Source organism: Colobus angolensis, unplaced genomic scaffold, assembly GCF_000951035.1.
Source record: "Colobus angolensis palliatus isolate OR3802 unplaced genomic scaffold, Cang.pa_1.0 Scaffold130, whole genome shotgun sequence".
Classification (NCBI taxonomy): domain Eukaryota; kingdom Metazoa; phylum Chordata; class Mammalia; order Primates; family Cercopithecidae; genus Colobus; species Colobus angolensis.
This window is the reverse complement of record NW_012114253.1, coordinates 236,671-243,313: the sequence shown is the minus strand read 5'-3', so window position 1 is coordinate 243,313 and position 6,643 is coordinate 236,671. Positions and strand designations below refer to the sequence as shown.

At 49.5% G+C, this 6,643-nt stretch overlaps 1 protein-coding gene and 1 pseudogene across 3 annotated transcripts in view; both read left to right on the top strand.

Moving 5' to 3' along the window:
• The first annotated feature begins 3,424 nt into the window (after positions 1-3,424).
• LOC105505981 lies at positions 3,425-3,940 on the top strand (annotated as a pseudogene).
• Positions 3,941-6,291: 2,351 nt separating this feature from the next.
• The window catches only part of CDC42 (cell division cycle 42), a 42,944-nt gene continuing 42,592 nt past the window's right edge, over positions 6,292-6,643 (top strand). For 2 of the 3 annotated variants that reach the window (XM_011933961.1, XM_011933963.1), the window contains exon 1: positions 6,292-6,416. The gene's annotated coding sequence lies outside the window, so the exon portion shown is untranslated. The remainder of the gene's footprint in view (positions 6,417-6,643) is intronic. The other variant, XM_011933962.1, reaches the window with a different exon arrangement.

Sequence of the window (6,643 nt, the reverse complement as noted above, 5' to 3'; positions counted from 1 at the left end):
GATCATTCTCTCTAATATATAGAGAATGGTTTTATTTTTATTGTTATTTTGAGATGGAGTCTCCCTCTGCCTCCCAGGCTGGAGTGCAGTGGTTCGATCTCGGCTCACTGCAACCTCCACCTCCTGGGTTCAAATGATTCTCCTGCCTCAGCCTCCCAAGTAGCTGAGATTACAAGCATGCATCACAACACCCAGCTAATTTTGTATTTTTAGTAGATACGAGGTTTCACCATGTTGGCCAGGCTGGTCTCAAACTCCTGACCTCAAGTGATCCACCCACCTTGTCCTCCCAAAGTGCTGGGATTACAGGTGTGAGGCACTGTAAAAACCAGAATGGGTTTTATATGTAATATATAAATAATATATATTACCATTCCATTGGTTCTGTTTCTCTGGAGAACTTTGACTAATACAAAAAGAAAGGGAAGTCACTTTGGAAAGGCAAAGATCATAGAGGACACAGAATGGCTGGGTAAAGGTCTTAAATTTTTTTTTTTTTTGAGATGGAATCTCTCTCTGTCACCCAGGCACTGCAGCTTCCGCCTCCGAAATTCAAGCGATTCTCCTGCCTCAGCCTCCTGAGTAGCTGGGATTACAGGTGTGCACCACCATGCCCAGCTAATTTTTGTATTTTTAGTAGAGATGGGGTTTCACCATGGTGGTCAGGCTGGTCGCAAACTCCTGACCTTGTGATCTGCCCACCTCGGCCTCCCAAAGTGCTGGGATTACAGGTGTGAGTCACTGCACCTGGCCAAGGTCTTAAATTTTATTCTGAAGACAAAGGAGAAAACACTGAAGGTTTCTGAGTAAGGGAGTGACCTAATCAGACCCATGATCTGAGAAGATAAATGCTGTGCTTTGTCAAATGAATTAAAGCAGAGATTCTTTTTTTTTGAGATGGAGTCTTGCTCTGTGGCCAGGCTGGAGTGCAATGGCGCCATCTCTGCTCACTGAAACCTCCACCTTCCAGGTTCAAGCGATTCCCCTGCCTCAGCCTCCTGAGTAGCTAGGACTAAAGGCACATGCCACTACACCTGGCTAATTTTCTGTATTTTAGTAGAGAGGGGGTTTCACCATGTTGGCCACAATGATCTTGATCTCCTGACCTTGTGTGATCCTCCCACCTTGGCCACCCAAAGTGCTGGGATTACAGGCATGAGCCACCACGCCCAGCCGAGATTCTTTTTATTTATTTATTTTTTTGAGACAGGGTCTTGCTTTGTCACCCAGGCTGGAGTGCAGTGGCATGATCATGGCTCACTGCAGCCTCAATGTCACACGCTCAAGCGACCCTCCCATTTCAGCCTCCCCAAGTAGCTGGGACTACAGGTGCTTGCCACCACACCATTAATTTTTATATTTCTTGTAGAGACGAAGTCTCAATATGTTGCCCAGGCTGGTCTCAAACTCCTCAGCTCAAGTGATCCTCCTGCTTCAGCCTCCCAAAGTGTTGGGATTATAGGCATGAGCCACCATGCCTGGCCTAAAGCAGATAGCTTGAAGGGAGCCTCTAGAAATTAGATATGAATTTTGTGGGTATAGGATCTGTGATGCAGAAAAGGTTGGGAACTCCTGGATATACAAGGCTGTAGGGGCCAAGAGCAGACATGGGTGCTTAGACCCTGGAGTAGGTGGGAGCTGGTAGATTATTTTGATGGTGCTGAGTAGCTGGAAATTTGAAAATGGAGGTGGGATGCCGGGTGCAGTGGCTCATGCCTGTAATCTCAGCACTTTGGGAGGCTGAGGCGGGTGGATCACCTGAGGTCAGGAGTTTGAGACCAGCCTGGCCACCATGTGAAACCCCATCTCTACTAAAAATACAGAAATTAGCTGGGCATGGTGGCAGGTGCCTGTAATCCCAGCTACTTGGGAGGCTGAGGCAGGAGAATCACTCAAACCTGGGAGGCGGAGGTTGAAGTGAGCCGAGATTGCGTCATTGCACTCCAGCCTGGGCAACAGAGCGAGACTCCGTCTTAAAAAAAAGAAAAAAAAAGAAAAAAGAAAAAGAAAATGGGGGTGGGAATAGGGGTTGGAAGAGGTATAGATTTGGGAGTTATTACCTAGAGGGTAGGGACAAGTACCTCATGGGCAGACAAGCAGGGCAGGGGTGGCAGTGATTCATCGAGAGTTTGGCAGTCATAAGTGACAGAAACCTACTCAACCTGGTTCAGGCAGTAGAGACAATTTATTGCCAATGTTACTGAAGATTGAAGCAGGACTGGATCTGATGGCTCACGCAATGCCACTGAGACTTGGTTTCATGTCTTCATCTTTCAGTTGTTTCCCACTCGGTCTTGGTCTCATTCTCAGGCAGCATCTCTGCTTGCAGTGGGAAGCTGGCTGCCAGCAGTGCCACGATTACATCCTACCCTCAGCAAATAGAGAGATTCACTGAACTGAATAGTTCTGACCAAAGTTCCAGAATTAAATCTCATTGGGTGACATGCCTATTGCTGAAATGGTGTGGCAACAGGGCTCTCTATAATGCTGTGATTGGCCAAGCCCGGGTCACATGTCCGTTCCCACAACTAGAGATAGTGTCATCTCTAGAGCCACATGGACTGAGAGTTGGGGCAGGGGCTGTTCTAGGAGAAATGGAAGTGCTGTTACCAGAAGGAAGAATGGACACCGGAATGGTAGCCACCGGGAAGGAGCTGGAGCCCCACAAGCTGTCCTTCCTGCTAATATGAGGCAGCTGTAGCAGTGAGGCAGTTTCAGGGAGGCATTAGGAGGCTGGGGGCTGGGCTGGCAGTGAGGGACATGGTAGATTGGGGTCAAATAATAGTAACACCATTGTCACTGCTGTTTGGGGCTGTGAAAAGGTCTGGGTGGGTTCTTCTGACAAAAAACCTGACAACATAAAAGACACAGTGCTAAGTAAGTCCTTGTCCTCAGAATAAAGGCAGGAAAAGCTGAACAGTTGGGTGACACCCCATCAAGATATTGCTGCTACTGGAAAGGGCAGACATTGTCTGGGGACATTCATGGGATTGTGAGACAGGATGAAGGAAAGGGCACTGCCAGCTGGACTTATGAAGGGAAGAAACAACCATTTTCCCCTCAAGTTTAAAAAACAAAGCTTATGCATTTTTACAATAGTGATAAATTTACAATAGCCCAAAACAACCCAAATTCCAACAGTAGGAGTCTGGGTAAATATTGTAATGCCCGGAGAGTAAAATGTAGCCTTTACAAGTAATGCTTTATTTGACATGGAAAGATGTTCACAATGTAGTTTGTTTGTTTTGTTTTTGTATTTTTTGTAGAGATGGGTGGGGGCAGGTCTTGCTATGTTGCCCAGACTGGTCTTGAACTCCTGGGCTCAAGTGATCCACCTGCCTCGGCCCCCCAAAGTGCTGGGATTACAGGTGTGAGCCACGTTGGAGGTAGGACTACAGCTGAAGCTTATCTTCTTTTTTTTTTGAGACGGAGTCTCGCTCTGTCGCCCAGGCTGGAGTGCAGTGGCCAGATCCCAGCTCACTGCAAGCTCCGCCTCCCGGGTTTACACCATTCTCCTGCCTTAGCCTCCCGAGTAGCTGGGACTACAGGCGCCTGCCACCTCGCCTGGCTAGTTTTTTGTATTTTTTAGTGAGACGGGGTTTCACCGTGTTAGCCAGGATGGTCTCGATCTCCCGACCTCGTGATCCGCCCGTCTCAGCCTCCCAAAGTGCTGGGATTACAGGCTTGAGCCACTGCGCCTGGCCCTGTTTTTTTTTTGAGATGGAGTTTTGTTCTTGTTGCCCAGGCCGGAGTGCAATGGTGTGATCTCGGCTCACTGCAACCTCTGCCTCCCGGGTTCCAGCGATTCTCCTGTCTCAGTCTCCCGAGTAGCTGTGATTACAGGCGCATGCCACCACACCCAGCTAATTTTTGTATTTTTAGTAGAGAAAGGGTTTCACCATGTTGGTCAGGTTGGTCTCGAACTCCTGACCTCAAGTGATCCACCTGCCTTGGCCTCCTAGAGTGCTGGAATTACAGGCATGAGGCACTGCTCCTGGCCTTTTTTTTTTTTTGAGACAGAATTTCACTTTTGTCGCCCAGGCTGGAGTGCAGTGGTATGATCTCGGGGTCACTGCAATCTCCGCCTCCTGGATTCAAATGATTCTCCTGTCTCAGCCTCCCAAGTAGCTGGGATTACAGGCACCTGCCAACACACCCAGCAAATTTGTATGTGTGTGTGTGTTTTTTAGTCGAGAAGGGATTTTACCATGTTGGTCAGGCTGGTCTTGAACTCCCGACCTCAGGTGATCCACCAGCCTCAGCCTCCCAAAATGCTGGGATTACAGGCATGAGCCACCATGCCTGGCCTGAAGCTTATCTTCTGATTTCTCTATAATAAGCCTGCTTGATAGTGTGATAGTGTCATAGTTAACTAGAGCCAGTCTCCTGAGTGCAAGTCTCAGCTCTGCCACTGCTTGGTATGGTGGCGATGGGCAAATCCCTTAACACCTCTGAGCTTCAGTTCATGCAACCATAAAGTGGGGGTAACAGTTCTTAACTCATAGGGTGACTGTGAGTATTAAATTAGCTACTACTACCTGCAAAGCTATTAGCCATAGCTGCAGTAAACGCTAAAGAATGTAGTTCTTATTCTTGTGTAATTAAAAAGTCCAAAAGAGGGCTGGGTGTGGTGGCTCACACCTGTAATTGCAGCACTTTGGGAGGCTGATGCAGGTGGATCACAAGGTCATGAGTTCGAGACCAGGTTGATCAATATGGTGAAACCCCGTCTCTACTAAAAATACAAAAATTAACCGGGCATGGTGGCAGGCGCCTATAGTTCCAGCCACTTGGGAGGCTGAGGCAGGAGAATCGTTTGAACCCGGGAGGCGGAGGTTGCAGCGAGCCGAGATCGAACCATTGCACTTCAGCCCGCGCAACAGAGCGAGATTGTCTCAAAAAAAAAAAAAAAAAAAAATCCCAAAGAAAATATGACTGTAAGTCAATACACTGGAATTAATTGTCTTTGTTGGCCAAATAGCTGTGGCAGTAGACAATAAATGAGCCGTTATTAAGATAAGTAATTTAAGCAATTTTTCTCTAACATGGGGAAACATCTAAGAATAAGAAAGGGAAGTTCTCTATTTTCCTGAAGCTTTCATACTAACAGAGAAGACAAATAATAGATACTGTGAAGATAGGATGATTAGAGAATGCAGTGATATGAATTTAGGGGAAGAGGAGGGAAGCAGAGCAAAGAAAGTCCAAGGCCTTGGCCAGAAGTAATGGCTCACACCTTGTAATCCAAGCAGTTTGGGAGGCAGAGGCAGGCTGATAGCTTGTGTCCAGGAGTTTGAGACCAGCCTGGGCAATCCAGCAAAACCCTGTGTCTACAAAAAAATACAAAAATTAGCCGGGCATGATGGCATGCGCCTGTGGTCCCAGCTACTTGGGAGTCTGAGGAGGGAGAATTGCCGGGAGGTCGAGGTTGCAGTGAGCTGAGATTGTGCCATTGCACTCCAGCCTGGGTGACAGCAAAAACGTCAAAAAAAAAAAAACCCCAAAACAAAACAAAACAAAACAAAACCCAAAAAAACCCCCAAGGCCTGTGGTTGAGGGGAAGGTTGTAACTCTAAAGAAGACGCATGTGGCTACAGCGAGGGACACTGGGTGTAGGTAGAGATAAGGAGAGTGATATTCAGTTCTCACATCACTGCGGACTGAATACAGGCCTGGGGGAGTGAGAGACCATCCACCCCCGTGATCTTGGGCAAATCACCAGCCCTTTCAGAGAAGCTTCTGTCTTCTCTGCAAAATGGGACGATAATACCTTGCTTCACAAGGCTGCAAGGATCAAAAGAACTGGTAGTGGTTCACGCTGGTAACCTAGCACTTTGGGAGGCCGAGGCAGGTGGATCACTTACTTGAGGTCAGGAGTTTGAGACCAGCCTGGGCAAAATGGCGAAACCCTGTGTCAGCTAAACATACAAAAATTAGCCTGGCGTGGTGGTACTACTGATCCCAGCTACTCGGGAGGCAGAGGCAGGAGGATCGCTTGAACCCAAGAGGTGGAGGTTGCAGTGAGCTGTGATCGTGTGCTGCACTCTAGCCTGGGCAGCAGAGCGAGACTCTGTCTCAGAAAAACAAACAAACAAACAAACAAAGAACTGGTAGAGGAAGCGCTTTGCATACTACCGTTCACAATATTATTACAAATACAACCACTGGGAAAAGATGCGGAGCCTAGCCCCGAACTCACGAGCTGCGCTGCCCCGCGCCTGCGCGACAGGCGGGCGGAGCCAGGGCAGTCCAGGCACCGCCTTGACCCGCCCCAGCCTCTTCCCCTTCCCTGTTCCTCCCACTTCCGCGGGCACCCAACTGTGCGTCTCCTGCGCGCTGACGTCAGGTGCGTGCCCCTGTCCGGGAGCCGAGGAGACCCCGCGCAGTGCTGCCAACGCCCCGGTGGAGAAGCTGAGGTGAGTACGGGGCCTGAGGTTCCCTGCGGGAGCGGCCACCCTGCCGTCCCGTCCCCGCCGTCCCCATCCTCTCCCAGTTCTCGGGGACACCCCATCTGCGGGATCTCGGGGGGTTCGGGAGCACCGGTCCTGGGGGAGTGCCAGGCTAGCGCTGCGTCCTTCGGGCGGGCGCGGGTCCGCGTTCTCTGGGGGAGCCGGGGCGGGGTTCGCGGCCGGGGAGGCTGGGG